This window comes from Mus musculus, chromosome 1, assembly GCF_000001635.26.
Source record: "Mus musculus strain C57BL/6J chromosome 1, GRCm38.p6 C57BL/6J".
Lineage (NCBI taxonomy): Eukaryota > Metazoa > Chordata > Mammalia > Rodentia > Muridae > Mus > Mus musculus.
This window is the reverse complement of record NC_000067.6, coordinates 89,061,205-89,084,901: the sequence shown is the minus strand read 5'-3', so window position 1 is coordinate 89,084,901 and position 23,697 is coordinate 89,061,205. Positions and strand designations below refer to the sequence as shown.

Below are 23,697 nucleotides of genomic sequence, written 5' to 3'. Positions count from 1 at the left end.
TCCCACATAAAACACCACAGACACTAACGAACTAGAAATCAGAAACAAGAAAACACCTTACAGCACTAGTAGACACAATACTCGCTACCCTTCAGGGGCCACTGGGAAGAGGAGAAGGGGTCTGGGTCTAACCCCAGGCTGCAGTAATCATCACCGCCCATCCTGGTTAGTTTTATTAACACCTAGAGCCATCTGGCAAGGCAGAACTGAAATTAATAACCCAGATCAGATTGGCCTATGGCCTTGTCTGGGAGAGATCATCTTGATAATTGATGTGGGAGGGTCCAGCCCACTATGGGCATCACAATCCCTATGAAAAAAAAGGCCTGGGCTATAAAAGACAACTAGGTCTACCTTTCAAAAGAACAGAGGAAGGAAGCTATCACCAAGGTGTGAACTATAGGCACTAGCCACACAGCAAGCCCTCTGTCAATACTGGGGCTGCCTGATAAAGATGCCCAACACACAACCGAAAGCACAACACCAACTGTCTATGTCAAGTTCTCCATTATAGAGAAAACATGACCGCTTTGCAAGTGCCCAAGAATAACCATAAACACTGCCACCCCTAAATACCCACTCTGAGCAGAGTTCAAAAAATATTCAGAACATTCCATCAGCCATGACTACTGTGTTAGAAGAAGAAAGGTAATTCTGGAACATTCTGTCGGGCATGATTATTATCACTCAGTTAATTTGAGAACGTGTCTCTGGTAGACCACAGTTCAAAGAGCCCCCACTCTTCATTCCTTCCACCAAGGACTAGTGAAAAGAACCAGGTGTCTCAGGTCACCCGCATGGAAGGGGTGGGTTTCTACATGGGTGGCAGGAGGTACTCTGGTCCACCAAGTGGTGAGCTTCTTACTGGTGGGTGATCAGAAGAACAGCATATGGAGATGTGTGACACAGACCACTAAGGTCAAAGATGCCTCTCCAACACCTACCAGGCAGGGCCATGAGCAGATCTCCTCAACCAGGCAGCAGGCTCCAATGGATGGAGCCAAGGAGGCCATGGGAAGAAGCAGCCAGTGTCACATCATACTTTGCATCAGGGATCTGGACAAGGCAGCTACAGGGCAGTATCTATGTGAATACTGAAGGGCAAGGATGGTAAGAGCCTATGGAAAAAGGGAAAGAGACGGGAAGGGCTGTGGCATGAGGGCAGACGCTAGACACAACACCACGAGAATGAGGCCGATCGAACTGCCCTAAGCTTCAGGTGTGGAGGTGTACAGGAAGCAGGGTGCAGGGTGGTAACTGCTGCATACAGACTGCTCCAGAGGCCAAGAGCATAGGTAGCCTGGAGATAGCCAGGAGGTGAATGATGGCAAAGCAAAGCATCAAGGTGAGGCTGGAGAACTCTCTAACACCTCCACATGCTCTCCCTCAGGGTCTCACCCAGTCAAGCCTCACCTCCTGCCTTTGGACAACACCATGCTCCTCAGATCACCCACCAGGACATCTTCTGGCCTCTCTCACATGTCACCTGACACCCCAGGTTCCTGCCTCCCACTGTGAGCTCCTTGGACTGGTCGCAGCAATGGCCTGTTCACCCTGGAATCTGGAGGGCCTGAGAGCAGCCTAAGGAAAGCAGTCTGGTCCTCGCTGCTGCTGGCTTCTGGGCTTCTCGGCTCTAACAGTGTGATTGACTTTCTCTGTTACATGAATGAAGTAAGAGTCCCCGCTCCCTCAACTGGGACAGAAAAATACATTTCCGGGCAAAATGCTGAAGACTCTGGACAGGCTGTCAGAAATGTCAGAGGCCATGTCTGTCACTACAATTATCCTGGCACCACAGAGACAGGTCTGGCACAAGCATCCAAGACTCAAGAGGAGAGAATATACAAGCTTGGCCTCTCAGGTCAGTGAGACCATGGTTTCCAATAGCTCCTCGCTCATGCATAACGCTAGCTTAACAAAGCAAGGAATCCTATTCTCTGCTAGATGGGCGATGTGCACACTGGTCGGTATCGCAAGAACTTGCCATCCATGAAAATGACTTAATTTCTGAAGTTTCTGCAGAACCTTGAAATTCAAAGGAAGACAGGAGACTCCAGACATTAGCCACAACTAAGGATAACCTCGGGAGCCAGGTGGGAGAGGTGGAAAGGAGCGGGAAGCTAAGCAGGTGCCTTGGTTAGCCATGTTTGCCTGGTGTTCTCAGTATCAATGCCCTGGGTTCTCGAATCGTCATGGGGCTTCCGTTCTTTCTCAGCAAACCAGGGTCAGGACCATTTAACCCTGCGAATGTCCCCAGAGACGAAATAAATCAAAGATCCTGCTGTAGTGACTGCCTGGCAGGACTTTGCAAATAGCATCTGCCGCTTCTCTGACCCTCTTTGCTCCTATTTCAAAGGCACACTTTGCTTTGTTTCCTTAAATAAGGGGAGTAGTGACCCAACGGTCTCCATGTCAAAGCTCATACCTAACCAATTCCTGCATGTTCCTTTCCTAGCCACTTCGCCAGCTCTGTGGAATGACTGCCAGCAGCGCTAACTGAGGGCAAAAGACGACCACAAACAAATGAATGCTCTCAAAGCACCCAAGTTTTTCCCATACTGCCCAGTTTCTTGTCATCTGCTAAGCAATTGGCACTTAGCTCTGAGTGCATCAATCACCTGTTACTCCGCCTCCTGGTGGGGCCAAATGGATGCCATTCTCCTCTCCTCCAGCCCTCAGAAATCATTCCTTCTCTCCACTGTAAGAATCGAACTCATGCTTAGCAAGCAGTCAATTTCCAGATGGTTTTTAAAAAGGTATTTATAGCATCATTCTTAGGTTTTGTGGCAGCATTCTCAGAACTCCGCCTGGGGGTGCTGAGGACCTCCGCTTTCTTCAAGGAGCAGGCTGTCTCCAAGTTTCCTAAAGAACACTCGAGACTATCTAGGTGTATGTGTGCTAAAGGGACATCATTCTGGCAGTCAGTGAACTACAAGTTAACAGTAAGCTTGTGTGTAGAAAAGATAGTCTTCATAGGGGACCACCCACCTTCCTGATCGACTTCAGAGAAGCCAGTCCACAGGCAGATTTTGCACAGCTATTCCCATCAGCAGAGGCAACTGGGCGATAAAATGTAGAACTGTAGGGAAAGGCTCTTCAACGGAGAGTAATTTTATAAAGATCTCACAACAGGACTGGAGGGAAAGTGTTCCACTTGTGTGGCATTCATGTGAGGTTGCAGGCAGGGAGCCCAACTCCTCTGCACACCAAGACTTTGAGGAAGGGACTCAAGGGCTCAGTCCCTTGCCAGGTCACCTCCCAAGCTATGTCACCCCCTGGACTGCTCACCCCCTGGGTGGCTTGCCCTCTGGCCTTTCAAATCATGCTCACACATCTAATCAAATTTCCCCAGTGTCCTCAAATAAAGTTCAAAGCTGACAGGAGCCCAAAAGGGCCATGTCCGACCAGGCACCTGCCTCTGGCATCCTCCCCAGGCGCTTTGGAAACTCTCTTACCACTGCATCCCTTTTGGTTCTTTGGATTCTGCAAGCCTGGAACCTGACTGACGACCAACTAGCGGGTAAACTCCTACCTTACCTACCCTGACCTACACATTCCTACATGACCTAAGGCTTGAGACTCCTCTCCTGCCCCAACTTCAATCTGTAAGCCCTACCTTCCTCCCCCGTGTACTTTAACACTCTCTCATGCGATGAGTAGACACCCCTGCAGAGCTGTCTCTGGGGTCTCCATACCTCCTTTACCTACTTAGTCAGGCAGTGAGTGGGTTAACATTAAGCCCAGCGCTTGACCTCAAACCCAATAAAGGGAGCACCTGGCACTCAGAACCAAATCGCAAAGCTAATGAGCCCTGAGTGTTTCAGACCGCCAGCCAAGCCAGTCCATGACCCTCCTTAGGGTTTTACAAGGCCCCCAAAATGCTGCTTCATGTTACCAATGGGTAGATGAGTCACACGCACAGCCAATGCCAAAACCACTCTCAGGAGACAGGCCAAAAAAATATTCCACCCATAAATTGGTTTTTCTCTCTTGCCAGACTGAAGAAGTCCTGTGACACTGAACTGCAGTCTGGAGAGAGAACTGTGACCTGGGGCAGTCAGCAGCCGGGATCAGGATTTCTCTCAATGAACACAGAGGTTCCCAAAGTCAGGTCGGCGCCTTTCCCTGTGCTAAATCACAGGCAGAGTGCAGTCTTTCTGATAGAGAGCCCCTAAGTCTCTCCTAGGCGACCTGGAGAGCTCAAGACCTTGGCTCTCAAACCTGAAGACATGAAAGTCACCACCTGTCCCCTTCCTAGGTGCAGCCCCTCACCCTACCCGAGGGTCCCAAGAGAAACACAACTTCCAAGAGTAGTGCACCTTAGGGAACCAGCCCCGAGGAGAGGTGGGCAAGGGGGACTGCTTTTAGAGCAAACAGAACCTGCCCCCAGCAGCATCGCCTCGGGAGGGGCTTTACTGTACAGGATGAGAGTCGCCAATAGTCAATCACGGTGAAAAGGGCTTTATAGATTTTGACTCATTCTAAGGGAAGCTTGTACTGAACGATGCTTATGTTTATGAGATATTCCCTGAATGTAGCTTATGATCAGAGCAACTATGAACTGTGTGGTTACACGGTTAAGTATGCCTTTACTACCAGCCCCCCCTCACTCTGGAGAAAGAGGCAAGAGAATCTCCCACGAGTTCAAGACCATCGTGGTCTCTTCAGCGAATTTTAGGATAGCCAGGGTTACATACTGAGACCCCCCCCCCCCCCGTCTCAATAAATATAAAATGTGCATGATGAACCTCAACACGAACCTAGAGTCAAAAGCAGGAATGCAGATCCTATTTATCAACCTGAAAACATCGACTTCAGACAAGCACCTTAAAAAAAAAAGTATTTGTCCAAAACAGATCCCTGTAGCCAGAAGCACCATGCCGTAGTACCCTCAAATCTCACATAAAAATGTGAATGGCTCCGTCATCTGTGTGGAGACTACTGCTGTGAACTTCCTCCCCTTTAACACTCTCCTGTGTTCTAAAAGGAACATTTAGTTATTGAGTAATAATGCAAATTCAATGCAGAAACAGATTTTGGTTGGGGGGGGGGGGGGGAACAGTGATAATTTTTAGAAAAGGAAAAAGCATCTGTTTTGTGGACAACTCCTGCATCTATAAAGTACTCACAGTGCAGCAACCATGCTTCCCCAAGCCCCAGCCAAGCAAGGCACAGGATCCTCTAGCAAGCTGCTTCCTCCCTTCCTAGAGTCTCTCTCTGCTTCAGGCAGAGCAGACCAACCTACGTCTGGGTCCTGGAGCACAAACTGCAGTATCTCATCTCTCTTCTTCCTCTACCTTACCCCCCTCCTCTCCCTCTACGGGGCTCCTCCTCTTCCTCCTCCTCCTCCCAGGACCTTGAACAAAGGGCAAGGTAAACACACTTGCTCTTTAAAGGTCAGCTGGAAGGTCCAAAGAACCAAAACCCAGTACTCTGTTCTGATGAGAAGACATCCTGACCAGGTCACACCTCCATCAGGTCACTGCCCTGACCACAAAATGCTCCATTTACTCAATATTTAAGAACAGAAGTGTGCACACAAGACTCACAAGAGGCCCTAAGTCAGGATGAATCCCAAATCTACCTGGGACAGGGTGTGGACACTTCTCATGATATCCTTTGAAAATCCCAATAGCAAGAGGTCCGCCCTGAGGTCAACACTTACAGACCCAACTTCAAAAGGAAAGACCGGGGAAGCCCAGGTTCTTCTGCACTGGGACTCGAAACTGGCCCAGCCAAAGGCCACTGTAGAGGCCTCTGGGGAAAGGAACTTCTCAAATTCTAGCTCACCAAAGTCTCTTTCAGCTATTGTTTGCCACGACGGCCTGGTACAAATGCAGCGCGCTAGGAGAACCCCCAATAGGCTTTCATTTACTTAATTCCCAGCCAGGATCTTCCTGGATGACTTTGGTTATGCAAACTAGCCCATTTCAGATTTGACAGACCACAAAGAAACAGCTACTTACAGACATGTCGCAATGCACGACAGAGGGGAAAGTCCGATAAAGTCAGAAAGAATCTGAAACCACAGAAGAAACTCTTATGTTAAAAATCACAGTTGTTTCAAGTGGGTATCATGTGTATGTGTGTGTGTGAGCGTGTGTGAGCGTGTGTGTGTGTGTGTGTGTGTGTGTGTGTGTGTGTCCAAACAATGACAAGTCCTTTGACTCTCTCCTAATTCTGATAAAAACATAAGCCAAACTCGGTGTGGTGGTGCGCACAGGAATAACGATGGATCCTGATGTCTTATCTCCACTATGGTCTTGGAGAGGTACCAAATTCAAATGCCATTTCCTGGCCCCAACCCTTAAAAGGTGAGCTATTCAAAGGTTTCCCAGTACCTGCCAGGAATAGAACTGCTCTTTGAAAGGCTTTAGGAACATATTTCTGAAATGAAACACAAGTTTTGTGATAGGATGTCTGGCTGAGAATAAACTGTAGCAGCCAGGACCATGTGGCTATGCTCTGCTCACCCCTTTAGTGCCACTGGGCTGCACAGAACACAGGCTGCTGTGGACCAGCACGATGCATTAGTAGTTCATAGGTGAATTGTTTTCTGGTAGTACCCCGATTTTCCATACATGCATGGACTACATGCAAACTTCTGACAATGCTGTCTGTCAGAGCCATAGTCCTTGGTGAATTTCAAACACTTAAATGCATTTGAATTTTTTAGCATATTCCACAGACAACTTTGTATCCTAAAGCTATTGAACGTTCAAGCCCCTTTACAAAAAGCAATAACATAAGACTGATAGACAAAGGCAGGGTATATCTGCCTGAATTAAAAATTCAATTGTATACAACTCTGTGATGGTTACCTGACAGCATTTTAAGTAAGCTTATTATTATTCATAAAATAAGCCAGGAATTACTCTGGTCATATATGCTAAGTTTTTAGAGTGCCAAGATACCTTAAAAGAGAAAGTTAGGCTTGTCAGACAGAGTCACCACTGCGTTTCACTCGGCCAGTGCACCCCGTTGTGCCTAGAAGATGCATAGATTATGAGATATAAAGAACAGGGGAGGAGGTCAGCCAGTAAAGGGACTAAGTTCAATCTCCAGAACCTAATAAAAGCAAAAGCAGAGTGTGACAGCACACACTCATAATCACAGTACTGGGGACTCAAAGACATACAGACAGACAGACAGACAGACTGACCAACCGACCCCTGGAGCTTACTGCCGAATTCCAGGTCAGAGAGAATGTCTCATAAAGTAAAGGACTGATGGCCATGGCTGTCCTCTGGCTTCCACATACACATGTACACACATGCACCTGCACAGAGATACACATGCACCCACACATAGGCATGTTTAACCCCCCCCCCACACACACACAGGTAGACTAACTCCCCCCCCCACCACCACCACACACACAGAGGTAAAGGCAAAAGGACACTGGATAGACAGATAAATGGTACGGGTCAGCTCTTGACCTTGGGAGACCAGGGGGGGCTCTGTTTGGGGAGACCTGATGGACCCTGGGGATGAAGGTACATCATGAGCCATGTCTTTAGAACAAAAGCCCGCCACCAGCCCTCACAAAGGCTGTGCAAGAGCTGCAGATATTAACACCTGGGCAGGTATTTGCAGGTTGTTCTTAGGCTGCTAGACCTGAAGAATGTCTCTCCCTCCTTCCCTGGACCTTCAATCCTACTGCCCATGTGATGTCAGCCCCTGAATATCTGAGAGCATCTCGGCCCTACCCTAGCTCCTGCCATCCTGTCTATCTACTTACCCTCAAGTGATGGATCTGCTTCTGTTACTACTCGAAACTCTTCTCCTTTGTCTTAACAGCACAGCTCCTTCAGAACTAACCCGCAAGCCTCCAGGCCTTCATCCTAGGACTCTCAGTTCTCTTTACTGTAACACAGCACCCGATGCCACCTGCTTCGGCATCGGCACACCCTTAGCCTTCCGGCCCACCTTCACGGGTGACCCAAGGTGGCAGCTTCACAGTGAGTCTCCAGAGCCGACAAAGCAGAGAAGAGCCCAGGCCTGTCCCCTTTCTCCTGTGTTTCTTCTCTTCTCCTGCCTGTGACCTGATGTCTCCTCCAATACTATACATACTACACCGAGGGGATCCAATGTCTCCTCCCTACCAGACCTGCTAACCATAGCTGGCTGGGGCTGACGATGTCTTGCTAAGCATGGCTAACAGTGGAAGGGCATTTCTCTCCGGTGTACCTAATGCTGTTAAAGAGCATGCCTAGGCTTTAAAATTACTTTACTGCTCATCATGGTGGAGTAAATCTAAGCACCCATTATCTGTGTGCTAAGCCCAATGATTTCAAAAAGACCCTTGACAGAGCCCTGGACCTTTTTCCTCCTTTACCTGGATGGTCCCCAGGAAGGCTGCTGGACCTCCTTACCCCTGCTTTAACCTGCAAGATCACCTCATCACACACACCTGAGGACCAAATCCCTTCTAGCCAGTTTTCTTCCAAACCAGAAGCAACCAAAACCCAGCAAGGAAGGACCTACCATTACCCTGTGATAAAAAGGCCACACAAGACTCCAGAAGGCAGCTGGGGAAACTGGCCTCTGCCTGTTCCTCCCAAACACACAGCACTTCCTTGAATAATCTTCTGCACCAGGGAAAACATCACACACACACACACACACACACACACACCAGTGATACTGAAGCCTGGGTTCATGTGAGCATCATCTGGGAACTTTTGAAAGTTATAGATGAGCTGGGAGGACAGTTCAGTAGGTAAAGTGCTTACCTTGTAAAACAGGAGGACCTGAATTCAATCCCCCACCGCGCACTTCAAGAAGCTGGCATGGTAGCACATGCTTGCAACCCCAGGACTAGGGGCTCACTGGCCAACCAGGTAACTTGGTGAATCTGAGGCCAGTGGGAGACCTTGTTTTCAAAAGCAAGGTAGAGGAGAATTGGAGAGATGGTTAAAAGCACTTGTCTCTCTTGCAGAGGACCTGGGTTCAGGTCTTAGCCCCCACAAGATGGTGTCACCTGTAATGCCAGTCTCAGAGGATCAGATACCCTCTTGTGACTTTCTCGGGAACCAGACACTCATGTGGTGCACAGTCATACAGGCAGGCAAAATTAAACAGTGGGTAGCTCCTTAGTGTGACAGATTGATCTGACCTCCATCGGTGCCACACACACACACACACACACACACACACCACATACACACCAACACACACACACCAACACACACACACCAACACACACACACCAACACACACACACCAACACACACACACATACCACACACACCACACACACACACACACAGACACAGACACACACACCGCTATAGACCTAGAGGCCCAAGTAGGAATAGAAAGCACATTTTAAAAGTCCCTAGTGATTTGTCTGAGTTTTGAAGCTCTCTTGCTGGTCAAATTAGGTTGCACAGTGTCGTTCCCCCCACCCCCACCGAAAACCTCTGCAACATCTGCACGCAGGAAGACCCTGCCTAAGCTAGGCAATTATATCTGTTACATCACTGAAGGGTTTGGTGGAGGGGCTCAGCACATGCAAGATGATCTGAAACTTTTTTTTGCTGGCCCCCGCATATGGTTAAACGTGTAGGAATTTTGCCAGCCCACGCTGGGAGCTTAAAATCAGCCTGGGTGGGAGTGTTTACACCACAGCAATTGGCAAAGGCTGCCACCCGGGCTCTTTGTTTCTCCCCTGGAGCAGGTTCCCAGCACACACCTGGCACCTGGCCTCCTACACCAGAGGCTGGGTAAACAGGCCCTCGGATTTCAGTCAGGTTCTGGGATCTTCATGGTGGCCAGGAAAAGACTGAAAAGAATTTGGATCTATAAAATTCTCTGAAAGAAAGGATTTGGGGTTTGTTGTTGTTGTTAGCTCAGAAGAGTTGCGCTAACAGGCCTCCATCCACAAAGTTCTCCTGGGACAGGCCTCCATTGAGTAGATAAGAATAATCCTGTTAGTGTGTCACTTATTTGGCTGTAAAGAGGAAGGTGGAGTCCTTATCTTACGTTTACTTAACAGCCTTCCTATAATCTTAACTCATGTGACGTCATCAGGCCAGAACACCTCACTCGGTGGTTCAGGGGCAGGCTTCTGAGTCAATTCCGCTAGCCTTATTGCAGATGCAGAACCTCAGATCTTCCAGATACATCAAGCTCTGCCCTGCAGACAGGTAGCAATGAAGACACCCGCTGCAGGAGGTGCACACTGGCTGTCTTCCATGAGGCCAAAAAGACTTCATCACCTTCAGAGTGTGAGCGAGTTTATAATAACCTAAGAAAGACGGCTTTCAGCTATTTCCATGCCTGTTTCTTAACACTCCCCAAATGCATGACTGGGAGTTATTTGCTTCTTTCATTTCAGCACTCTGTGAGGAGGAATGGGGGTGGAGAGGCTCTGGAATGCATTGGTCCAAGTTCAAATCCTGCCTCAAGCATGCATCAACCTATCGAGGTGGAAGAGCAAGCAGAAGTCGGCCAGCTTTCCTGTCAACAAGACTCCCTGAAGTGCATACAGGAAGATTCCAACGATACAGAAAGTGTCATAGGAGTGATGCTGTGTGAAAAGGCTTGTCCTGGGGAGACAATATACACGTCTATTCACCCCAGAAGGGAGCCCTCGATAGACCAAAGTACGAATGCCAACACCGAAAATCCAAGCTGGTGAACCAATGAGTTTTATTGGGCTTAATTACCGAAGCTAAAATGACTCAAGACAGCCGAGTCACCAGAGCATGGGTGACAGCTCACAAGAGCTGGGAATTGGAAGCACACTGCATAGCCTTCAGGCAGTTCAACAGGTTGGAGAATGTCCTTTCTAGGTAACTCAATTTGTCTCTGCCTCTTCCAGGAAGCTGATCTGATTTCTGAGTCCTTTTTGCAGTTTAGCTAGCCTGAGAGTGACTCTCAGCTTTTATTGCTTCCTTTGAAAGGGACCTAGTGAGTCTGGTCAGTTTCAGGGACTTCCTGAAGCTATTTTAAGTTGCTCACCTAACTGTTTAAGGAGCTTCCCCACAGGATGCAATGGAGAAAACTGTTACACAGCAGATGTCTAGTTGTCTTACCCATCCATCAGATGGATAGCAGTGCTCCATAGCATGCTGACAACTGAAGGTTTGGAGACAACTAAAGACGTTCTTCCATATAGGATGGTCTCCTCTTCCTCCTTAAAACTCAGCCTTAGCTCCTTCATTTCTGAAGCACTGTGCAATCTCTGCCCTCTGGAGACTCACATCTTCTCCCAGGAGCTGGCCTCCATGCCTGGGGTGTGAAGTTATGCAATGCAGATGCCCTGGGGCCTACTGAGTAGCTGGCCAAGGCCTCTTGGAGGACACTGAATGTGGATGCATTGTTCCCTGGGTGTCCTGGGTTTTGGTCAATAATTTTCCTGTCACTTCTCCAAAGAGGGGCAGCCGTAGGGCTTGCGTTGTGCAAAGTTTCTCTACAGCCAGGACCTAGACAAAACCACTAGAAGCTGTGCTGGAAATGGGGCGGCAAATGCAGCAGCCAGTGCACTGGTGGTTAACAAAGCTATCTGCTGGTTATCCCCATTCCTGGCCGTCAGATAGTAACCTTGGGACAAAGAAATCTTGGTGCTTTATCTCTAGGGTCCTGGGAAATGTCCCAGGGACCTGATTCCAAGTCTCCGGAGAAAGAGGGTAAAACGATCTCACACAGGTGTCAACCCTGAAAATAACAAAGCCATAGGAAGCCACAAAGCTGTCCACTTACTGAATATGATTCCAACTGGGAGTTAAGATGCTGTGCCCGGAGCCAGGATTGCAAGTTAGGAACACAGTGGCTCTGGCCTCCTCCAAGTCATGGGCTCTCAGAGAGACACCAATAGCCTTCTCTCCCAGGAGGCGCAAGCAAACAGGCAAACACACACACACACACACACACACACACATACATACACACACACATACACACACACACACACACACACACACACACACACACACACACACACACACACACACCATTCAGTTTCAGAGAGCAAAAGGCTCTTAATTGGCTGGGAACAGAGGAATCAAACCCAAGAGGCCTCCCAGAAATCGAATCGAGGGTGTAAACCCCATTCATCATTCATTCTCCCATCTCATTATCAGATTAAAATCAACATTAGAATAGAAAGAAAGTCTATGCAAACAGCCGGAAGGGGAATAATTCCAGCCTGCTGCTGGATTAGCAAACAGCAAAGGAGAAATACTAGGAAGACCCCTCCCACCCCCAGCCCTTTCTACCTCTAACCAAAAAATTAGCAACACAACTTCCGTGTGATCAACAACCAGAGTGAAGGGTGCCTCATCAACAATGTATCCAGCCAGCTTTCAGGCCCTTCCAAGGCCCTGTCTGAGCTCACATCTGCAACTAGACTCAGGCCTTATCAAAGTGCTGGTGGGGATAACAATTAAAAAACCGAAACTATCAAAGGGTCACCAGTAACGCGAAGAAAATCGTCCAGCCCAGCTCCTGCCGGGAGACAGGGTGAGGACAAAAGGCAGCCTGTGCCTCACCTCTCGGTCTGGGTCCCTATTAATTGTTCTGTAAGAACATTAAAGCCTGGTGCCAGGACCTGGGGACAACAGGAAAAAAAGGAAAGTCCACAGAGGCCTTGCTGGCATTTCTGCAGCCAGCCTCCGAGCCGGTCATTGTTCAGTCGGTAAACACGTGAGACATAAAACAAATTGCTGGGAAACCAGGTTGTTCACTTCATGTGTCCTCCCAGGACCAACTGTTCTCTCTTGGAGGGTGACCTGGGCAGGCATTTACAGGACATTCTACAGCTTTGCATATACCAGGCACCAATGCCCCCTGACTTTGGGACAACCCCCTCCCCCAAGTCCAAAAGATGCTGCAGAAAGGATCCTTGAGAAGACCAGTTACTTCCAAGCCTCTCACTTTGAAGGACTTAGCCAGCACCAACAGGAGAATAGGAGTGTGCTCTGGGATCCCTAGGGCCTGCCTAGATCTTGCTTCCTGGGCAGGGTAGCGAAGCTCTAGGTAGCTTGTTTTACCTAGCTACCTAGATGACACTGTGTAACAGCTAAATGCTCCCCAGCACATTGAAATACAGCCGCTGTCCATCTAAGGATGCCAAAAACGCTCTGCAAACCACCCATTAATTTTTATGGTTGGCCCAGGAAGCAGATTGAGAATCATTACTGTCATTTTTACAAGGCTCGGTACCAAAACCACGGACTGGGCTGAGGTTTCGGCCCTCCCACCACCATTCTCTCCATCTGTACCCACCATCTCATGGGAAACCCCAGTACATCAAAAGGGTACTCATAACTATCAGAAACAGCCTTTGTGGTAAGGCAGGTCAAAAATTCCAAACTTTGGGCACGAGACAATCAAGGGTTTCAAGCAAGGGTTTTCTTGAGGTTAGGCAAGAAGGCGCCAGGTATAATTCAATGATTAAATCTACAAGGCTGCGACATCCCCACCCCCCACCCCCAACGAATGTGGGATCGGCGTAGATCTCGTGTTTATTTCCGCTCTGGACACTCATTGCTTTTATAATCAGAGCAAAAGTTATACGAACTTTATTTCTGCTGCTAAATCACAGAACACCAATCTGATGCACTAACAAGGGAAGAATAAACACGAATAAAGCCCAGCATGGTATTCCCTTTCAAATCTCATAGCTCCACGAGGCTCCACAACCTTCTGCGCACGCAGAGCGGCCAGCCAGCTCTCCGCCACTCCTCCCGCGCGGCATCTGCAGGCGCCCCACACCCGGGAAGGGCCAGCGCCAGCCAGCCCCACAGTCCGCACCGCTAAGCCCCCCAAACCTGCATACTACAACGCCAGATCCCAGCTGGGAGCCTCCTGGCCCCCAAACCCTCTAACAAGACACACTGGGCGGCGCAGGGCGGCTTCACGGTAAACAGCACTTGCAGAACAACGCTCCTCTATCCTAACCGCTCCCACCCGCACACCCCAGCGCTGTCACCTCGGGGCTGCGCGGTCACTCGATCACCAAGACAGAAACTGGAGTTTTCAATTTCATCCTCCAGGAGGGCTCTCCGAAGAAGTTGAAATGTGCATTGTCACCAAGTTTAACCCAAAGCCGCGCTCTCTTCGCTCCTTCTCAGAACCGCGCGGGTGGCGCCGCGACCCCCTCCGCCCTCCCCGCGCCCCGGGCCCTAGCGACCACGATCCGCAGCCCAGGTCGGGCTGTGACCACAGAGGGCAGGGAACCGGGAGCTCAAGGGGCTCGGAGCTGCTCCAGGCTAGCCGCGCCCCAGAGCCCGGGATGCTGCCCAAAGCCACAGCGCGCGCGGGGATAGGGTGCGCCGTCCGACCCTAGGCTCCTACCTGGCTCGCATGGCGCCCCACGGGTCCTGCGGTTCTCTTGTCCTGTGGGGCTCACCCGGCCGGGGGCGCGCGCGACTCCCGGTACCGCGGCCTCAGCGATCGAGGCAGCAGAGGTGGTGAGGTGCCCAGACGCCGCGACAGCCCAGAGCGCTCGGCCCCCGCCAGCGGGCGCAGAGGTGGTCTGGGCCGGGGCGGGGCGCGAGCGCGGGCGGGGCCGGGGCGCAAACAGCGGGCTCCAGGAGGGCGGAGCGCAAGCAGAGACCGCGGGAGGGGCGGGGCCAAAGCTGGGGGCGGAGCGAGGAAGAGGCGGGTCAAGCTCAGGCTGGGGCGTAGGGACCGGGGGCGGAATCGCACTCTCAAGGCGGAGTCTTTGTCGGAGAGGCGGGGCCTAGACGATACTGGGGCAAAAGTGGGCGGGGTGTGCTCAAATGAGCGTGGTCAATATGAGGTTGGAGCAAGTAGGGGCTGTGCCTCGAGCTGGGGGAGGGCAGTTCTTAGTAAAGGCGGGGCCTGGATGAAGGGGGCGGGATGTCCCGGAGGGGCGGGGCCGACTGAGCCGCTGATTTACTTAAAGAAGCGGCTTGGCTTACTGGCGCCTCCAGTGCTCCGGCGCGATTCCCGCCAACACTCCTTGTCTCCTTCCTTAACAGCGCCAGTTAAGAGAGTGGGGTTAGGGCCTCGGGATCTTTACCCCTGGACCCAGAAATGAGCAAAGATGATGGAGACCTCCGGTGCTCTGTTTTGGGGAAGCCTCTGATCCCCCGGGAGTGGTTAAGCAGTAAAACCGAGAAAAAACAAACAAAACTCAGCTTAGGGAACAACTACAAGTGGAGGAGAGCTGCCTGCGAGGCAGATTGCAACTGAATACATGTCAGCATAGTTACACTTCCTCTGCCCAGACTCACATACAGAAGTAGACGCTCGATGCGAGCTCAGTGAATGAACACACTGCGAGGCAGCGGAGCAAAAGCCCAAGCTCATGAGTCATCTCTCACGGGAGTAGACAGAGGCCTGTAGGGGTTGATTGCCTCAGTGAGGTCGAACCAGCCTTTGACTGCTGTGGTGGTGAGGCCAGGGAATGAAGGCTTCCACTTGGAACCAGTGGCAATCATGTCTTCAATGTTGCCACAGATCCAAATCCAGCAGCCCACTGAGTCCATCTTCACTATCATCGCTGGCGACAGATACCATTTATATTTTCTAAGTGACTTCAGACGTTAACACAGATTATCATATTCGGCAAGATCACATGGGAGAGGGCTTCAGAGTCGGAATACTAGCCAGTTTTCTATCTCCCGTGTTCTTTATGCTCCCCTTCCACTCCACCCTTGCACTCGGGCTGCCCGCCTTCCCCCACCCCCACCCCCACCCCGCTCTAGATGTAGTCCTAGTGGAGTCAGGTAGACATACTGGTCAACCTAAGGCTAAGAGGGTAGAATTTCATATTCTCTTAGAACATGGAAACGAGTACAATTACTCCTTAAGTGTAGCTGTCGACCTTAAAAGAAGCAGTCTCCTGAAGGTGCAAGTGACTTACATGGTTGGAGGGGGTGGGGGTGGAGGAGACAAAAGCATCCAGACTGGAGGGCGTGTCAGGAGCCAGCCTGCTGTGCTGGGATCTCTAGGCCTCTGTGTGAGTCACTTGCCTCTGAGTATGAAAATTAAATACAGAGCATAAGCCTCAGCAGAATGCCTAGCACAAAGTAGCCATCACTAAATATTAGCTATTTGTACTGCCGTGACTCCGAATGTCTCCTGTCTAAACCATGTCAGAAAGAGGGAGAGGGAGAATATGCATGAACGTGGGCTGGGGTTATAGCTAGAGTTGGTAGAGTGCTTGCCAAACATGCACAAAGCCATGGGTCCCATCCTCAGCGCCAAGAAATGGGGATGTAGTCACTCAAGCCCACACTCAAGAGATTCAAGGGGGATTCAAGGAAGGTGGATGCAGAAGGATCAAAAGTTGAAGGTCATACTCCCCTACATAGTGAATTCAAGATCAGCCTGGGATGTGTGAGACCCTGTCTTGGAGAATGGAAAGATGGATCAGAGGTTAAGCACTGGTTGCTCTTCCAGAGGGCCACGCTTCGGTTCCTAGCTCCCACAACCATCTCTAACTGGAGTTCCAGGGCATCTGACACTTTCCCTTGCCCTTCACGGCACCAGGCGTACCAGTGGCACACAGACATATATTCAAGCAAACATTCATTTACACAAAATGAAAATAAATCTTTTAAAAAACAAAGACCTGTTGGGTTAGGTGTCATATACCTTAATCCTAGTACTTGCTAAAATGAGGCAGGAGGATTATGAATTCAAAGACAACTTAGATCTACTGCTATACTGAATCTGTCTCAAAAGAAGAACTGCTTATAAAGCATTGAAAAAGACAAGCGAGTTATAAATGATCAAAGGTATAAAAAAAATGAGTCCCCCAAACACTGCAAATGGCCCCGCACATGAAAGACTCCTTAGCTGCACTGAGCAAAATGCTCACAAAGGAACAAGAAGATGAGAAAGCCCAAGTGTGGCCTAGGTGATGCTTGGTGACTGGAAACAAAGGTCAGAGACACATCAAAGTATGGAGCTGGGCAGAAATCCAGACTATAACATGATGCTTTGCCTGGGGGAGCAGAGGGCATGGGCTCCCCTGTCCACCTGGACATAGAATACCGTATAGTCTTCAAGCCAGCTTGCTTCCTGAGCGAGGAGTGGATAGAATTCAGGATCTTGAAGCAAAATAAGGTAGAGAAAAAGGATGCCATGAGTTGGATCTGACTTTGGAAGAACTAAACTGGGGGGGGGGCGTTGGGGGGGAGAACACTGTGTTTATGTTAAGTCATCTGTGAAGCATTCTCTGAGTGTTCTGGAAGGAACGAGGTCTCTAGATATGCTTCCTGACGAACCGATGCTTTGTGGTTCCACCAGTTTTTATGGCTTGCTCTTTTGTAAAGTTTGCTAAGTCAGGAGAAAGGAGAAAATGAGCCACCCCAAGCAGTCACCGCGTTCAAGTATTCAGCGAGCATTCCTGGTGCAAATGGGATGGCAATAACCCAGTCAGTCACTTGGGGTTTTCAGCAAAAGAACGGTGCTTGGTGATCTGGTGGATTAAAGAATTCCAAGAGCTAGGCACAGTGTCACACACCTATAGGTCTGTCCATTGGAAGATAAAGACAGGAGGGTCAAGGACAGCTTCTCTTACAGATTGGGCTCTAGGTCAGCCTGGGATCCATGAGGCCTTGTCTCAAAACACACAGAAAAGCAAAAAATATTAGAGAAAAGTGGTACAAATGTAAACATTGATCCTAACCCTTTCTGGACATCTCATGGTAAAGGTGGTCTACTTGTCTGTCTGGAGGCTTATTATAAGCTAAGACCTTGTACATGTATATATGAATGAATTTGGTATATATACTTATAGATCTTCACATAAGGAATTGCCCTCTGACCTCTGTACCCAGGCCGTGACATGAACACAACCCTCTCTCAATAAATAAACAAATAGCCGGGCTTAGTGGAGCACGCCTTTAATCCCAGTACTCGGGAGGCAGAGGCAGGCGGACTTCTGAGTTCAAAGCCAGCCTGGTCTACAAAGTGAGTTCCAGGACAGCCAGAGCTATACAGAGAAACCCTGTCTCAAAAAACCAAAAATAAATAAATAAATAAATATAAATAAATAAACAAATAAATGTTTAAAAAAACCAGATCAGTGTGACTCTTGCAAGAATTAGCGAAGATAATGTGTAAATATTGTTCGATATAGTACTGGGCACACAGAAATTAACTTACAGATACAACCTATTATTTATACGTACATGTTCTGACAAATGATTCTTTGGTTCACATTAAATCCAAGTGAATGAGTCTGGTTCTTAAACTCCAAATAGAAGTATCCTTTACAAAGCGATGTCCATGTTGCTTTCAGGAAGCAGGTTAGTGAGTGTCCAAGATACTGTGCCTCAGCTAAATTCTGCATAGGTTCCTTGCAGGTGTGGGCACAGTGTGCTATGAAACTGCCTTTGAGGGGATGTCTCATATGTTGTTAAGCCTTGAGTCTGAAATGGATCCCACAGAATCACGTTTGGAATCCTTGTTTCCCAGTCTAGTGGTGCTATTTTGGGAAAGCTGTAGAACCTTTAAGAGCTGAGACGTCGCAGGTAGAAGATTGTCACTCAGGATGGGGTTTTCCCTGTGAGAGCCTAGCCCCTGGTTCTTGTCTTCTGCTGTGCCTTCTGTCTCTCATAAATCCGGTCCACCAGGAACTAAACTGCCTCCCTCACTTTCTGAACTGAAAACCGGCTGAAACTGTGAGTCAACTTTAATCTCCCCCCTACCCCCTTCACTCATTCTCCCTATAAGGAAGTATTTTGTTACACTGATACAAAAGTAACTGACTTCTGACATCGGTATCCGGGAAAGCGAGAAGTGGAGACCAGAGTCCACATAGAACACTTATTACGAAGCCCAGCAGTGTTCCATGCCCCACCCCTGCTCCATGCTAAGTATTCAGCAAAGCAGCTAAAACACTACCAGAAACAGCAGCTCAGACTAGAGCAAGGCCAAGTGCCTCTTACCGTGCTGAACTCTGCAGACACTCTCTAGGGAACCACAGTGCTCCTGGGAAACACTTCACAGAAGGGAATAACTACTTAGGAATCAAGAGCGGGCCCAGTAAAGCATCTCTCCATATACCAGGGTGCGGGCTCAGCCGTGAGATAAAAAGGATAGTTTTTCTTTAGAGGGATGAAATCAATAAGGATTAAAACAGTGGTGTGGAGGGGGAAATAAGATAAATCGAGAGCTCCAAGGGAAGGAAGAGGCATTCTTTGGGGATGAAACCTAACCTCTGGTAGGTATCACACACACAACCGCACACACATGCATGCACGCACATACACACACAGACAGGCACTGCTCACTGGACTTAGTGAGTTAGTGAAAATGCAGAAGCAGAGGGCATGGAATTAGGAGGAAGATCTAGGGAGAGTTAACAGGTGAATGGAAGGTGGATATGATCATGTTTCATTGGATACATGAGTACATTGTATACATTCATGTATGTATACCTCAAAGAACAAATAAAAAACGCATATGTAACCTCGCCAAAGAAGGGCTAAAGGCATATAGTAGCTGCTACTTTTCCAGTAGAATATAAGAGTCACAGAATATTATTTGGAAAGAGAGAGAGTTATATGTACAACAGCCAACAGTTGTTATCTGTCATGTAACAGAAATTGACTCACCTGAAGGAATGAAAAGGACTTCAGATGTGGGGCTGGAGAGATGGTACAACGGTTAAGAGCATGTATCATTCTCGCCAAGGACTAGAGCTCAGAAGAGAGACTGCTTGCCCTCAAACCCCAGGACTTCAAGCACAGCCCCGCATCCATTCTGCAGACAGCATTACAAAGAACGATTAAAGACAAAGCTGCTTTCTTCTTAAAAGCTCAGGCTTTCTACTGGTAACAAATGTCTCTCTGCCTAAAAGTCACATTTAAGAGATTGTCTAATCAACAGAATCTGCACGAAATTCCCTCTTCTTTGTCTTTGTTCTAAACTGACAATTCGTCAACATGATTCTTAGACTAATATTTTGAGTAGAAAGGTTTAGAACAAACTAATGTTATAGCATATCCTTTGTTAATTGTTGTTAAAAGAGTTAGCTATGAGCCAGGTGTGCCAGTGCTCATATGTAATGCTAGTACTTGTGGGGGCTAAGGCAGGGAAACCTCAAGTCTGAGGCCAGCCTGGGCTACCCAGCAAGCCCTTGCCTTAAAAATTCAACAACAAGGGGCTGGAAAGATGGCTCAGCGGTTAAGAACACTAACCAGAGGACCTGAGTTCAATTCCCAGCAACCACATGGTGGCTCACCACTATCTGTTATGGGATCTGATGCCCTCTCCTGGTATGTCAAAAGACAACAACAGTATACTCAAATATATAAAATAAATTATATATATATATATATATATATATATATATATATATATACATATATATATACACACATATATATGTGTGTATGTGTGTGTATGTATGTGTGTGTATATATATATATATAAAATCAGCAATAAAATAAGCAAGCAAATGGACTGGGAGACATAGCTCAGTTGGTAAAGTACTTACTTGGCAGGTGCAAAACCCAGGTTCAAGTCCCAGCATGAAATAAACTAGATACTTGTAATCTCTGGCAGGAATAGATAGATAGATAGATAGATAGATAGATAGATAGATAAATAGCTGCCGACAGCAACAAAATTAATACATTAACAATTTAAGCCGGGCATGGTGGTTCATGCCTTTAATTCTGTCTCTTGGGAGGCAGAGACAGGCAGATCTCTGTGTTTGAGGCCTGCTTGGTCTACAGAGTTCCAGAACATCCAAGGCTACACAGAGAAACCCTGTTTTGAAAAATACACAAAATAAATTTTGATATTTTAAAAAGCAGTTCACTTTGTCTCTTAACACCCACACTTAAATCTGTGTGAAACTTTTTCTTAATAAAACTCCTACCTCAAAACCACTTTCAAAAATAAAACAATGAAAGTCAGCTGTGATTCTAAAAAAGTAGTAGCCATGCCACTGAGGTCAGCTGCAGATGTGACGCCAAGGGGCACAGCTGAGTTCTCAGAAGTCAGAACTGAGAACCACCGCCCTCACATGCTTTAGCTTTTCTTGCTTTGGAGACACATTCTACTCATATTTTAAACATGAATCCCATTTGAAATTTAGCCTAAAATGTTACATATTTTGTTGTCACGGGATGAAAGTCTAAGACATATTGTTTGTGATAAGTTGCTGTGGCTATACATTTATTTCTTAAGTCTCTCTCATTCAGTGTATATGCTGGGGACCAAACCCAAGATCTCGAATAACATGCTAAGAAGTCCCTTTGTCACTGAGCTACACCCAGAATCCTTCTTTATATATCCATTCTCAGAGTAAACAGCGAGACAGTAATCCATAATTTACTTTTTAACATTTCCTTATTTTCATGAAATCCCAGGTATGCAAGGAGGGACATGAATATTGCAGAGTAAAATAAATATAACCTCCTTTCTAAAAAAAAAAAAAAAGTCATTAAACTACAAAAGTCATTGGACAGTCCAGAAATGTCTACTTGGACTGCTGAAAAACACCCTCTAAAGAGCAGCAAGGGCTGTTGAGGAAGTATTTATTTGCCAACCCCTGGACCTGGCTCTGGGAGAGGATGATCCCCAGGGAGATAGGCAGATCTGCTTGTATCACTGGGGTGCTAGTATGGAGTATCATAAGCTCATGATAGGTGCTTTAAATAAAACACAAGGAGCTGTGAAGAACAAAGCGACTGCTCTGGGAATTGGGGCTGGAGCAGGTTGGAGAGAACTGAGGTCAGACACAGCAGGGAAAGGAAGGGGTGTGGTGGGCAGAGACCCTGTGGCTTGCCAAGAACTGTGCATGGTTACATAACTGAAAAGAAATCCCGGAGGTGGGAATGGATGAGGTGACGTTGAAGGAGTTCTAAGGGGACCGTGTCAGGAACCAAGAGTCACAGGGACTCCAGGCTCAGCTCTGATCTTTGGTACTTCTCTCCCAGCCCAGAGAATATAGTTTTACCAAGAATTTAATATTACAGACTATAGGAAAGGATGTCTAATTTAGTCAGAAAATATTGTGTGACCTGTTTGTCATTCTGGGAGATGTTTGTTCTTCAAACTCTAAAATGTTGAGTCTGTCCATCTTGGTGGCTGTACACACACACATACACACACACACACACACACACACACACACACACACACACACACACATACACACACACATACACACACACAGAGTTGACTAGGACATCATGGAAATACTAGACTCTCAATGTACCATCCAGAAGGTCCATGCAGAATGCAGAAAGGATGCAGGCAAAATGATTGACTTTAAGAAAACGTCTGGAAATTACTCTAAATAGTCACTACTTCCTTCCTTTATTCATTATGCATGCAATAACTGTATCTGGAGTGCTTGCTGCATGCCAAGCAGTGTGTGAGAAGCTGAGGAGAAGACAATATGCATTCTAGCCCCTTCTACCTAAGGAGAACCTAGCTGTAGGGACTGGCAATACTCTACTGCAGAAGAAGAGGAGGATAAATCAATAGAATCAGGGCTCTAGAACTAGAAACAGAACAAGCTGTGGTACGTTAGAGGAGGAGAAAAATTATGAAGAACTGAGGTGGATGAAATACAGACTACAAAAGCAACTCAAAAGACCAGTAAACATAAGAGTTGGTTTACTGAAGCCGGGCGTGGTGGCGCATGCCTTTAATCCCAGCACTCGGGAGGCAGAGGCAGGAGGATTTCTGAGTTCGAGGCCAGCCTGGTCTACAAAGTGAGTTCCAGGACAGCCAGAGCTATACAGAGAAACCCTGTCTCGAAAAACCAAAAAAAAAAAAAAAAAAAAAAAAAAAAGAGCTGGTTTACTGAAAAGATAAAGCCAGGAGCTCTCAGGTAGACCAACTACAAGGAAAAGAGAAAAGACTCAGTGAGTCAGAAACAAGAGATGTTAATGTAGGCTTGGAATTTTCAAAACCTACCTTAATTATGGTTCTTTAATCCCTTCTAGTTCACCACTCACCAGAGGTAGGAGGAAAGAAAGGTTACTGGCAAATGGGGTTTGTAGACCTGTTTAGAAATACTTCTTTGGGCAGATTCCAATCTTTGCTATCAGTAGTCAAGTCCACTAGCAAAACACCAAACACAAATCAGTAGCAGCAGTCCAGTCTACTCAGCAAACACCAAATCCGAATCGGTAGCAGTGGTTCATTCCAGAAGAAACCACAAAGCTCCACCAGCACAAGTCCACAGAAGTGGCAAGAAGCAGCATTTCTCTCTATGAAGAAAGGTCATCAGTGAAGAAAGCAAGGCGAACCAATGCAAAGGCGTCATCCACTGTCTGTTGGGTTATACTTATACTCTTTCCAAACATCATATGGCTCTCAAGTATCAGCACTAGCAAAATATCACATGACCTTTTACCAGACAACTCCCAGAAAACCACCACGTGTCAGTTCTCACCAAAACATCCTCTCATACAACAGCTTCCAGAAAAACATTGCGAGTCTCCAACAAAACCAGGAGTTCCCACTTCATGTTACAACTACCACAGAAATCCAGAGGCTCCTGAGAGAGTACTGTAAGTTACACAAGTACATAAAATTACCTAGATGAACTGATAGGCTGTTGGACTGTTACAGTTTCATTCAATGTCATGATAAATTCAGTAACCGAAAGTAACGTAGGGAAGGAAAAGGTTGATTTCTTGTTTGAGTGTCTCTCAGCAGCTCTTACTGCTTATATATGCTGGGGAGGGGAGGGGTCTAGTGAATCTGGTTAGTTTCAGGAACTTCCTAAAGCTATTAAAT

At 47.7% G+C, this 23,697-nt stretch overlaps 1 protein-coding gene across 3 annotated transcripts in view; it reads right to left on the bottom strand.

Moving 5' to 3' along the window:
• The window catches only part of Sh3bp4 (SH3-domain binding protein 4), an 84,755-nt gene extending 70,186 nt beyond the window's left edge, over positions 1-14,569 (bottom strand). Inside the window, exon 1 of one of the 3 annotated variants that reach the window (XM_030243890.1) lies at positions 14,305-14,569. The gene's annotated coding sequence lies outside the window, so the exon portion shown is untranslated. The other 2 variants (NM_133816.3, XM_030243887.1) reach the window with 2 other exon arrangements.
• Between the last annotated feature and the right edge of the window lie 9,128 nt (positions 14,570-23,697).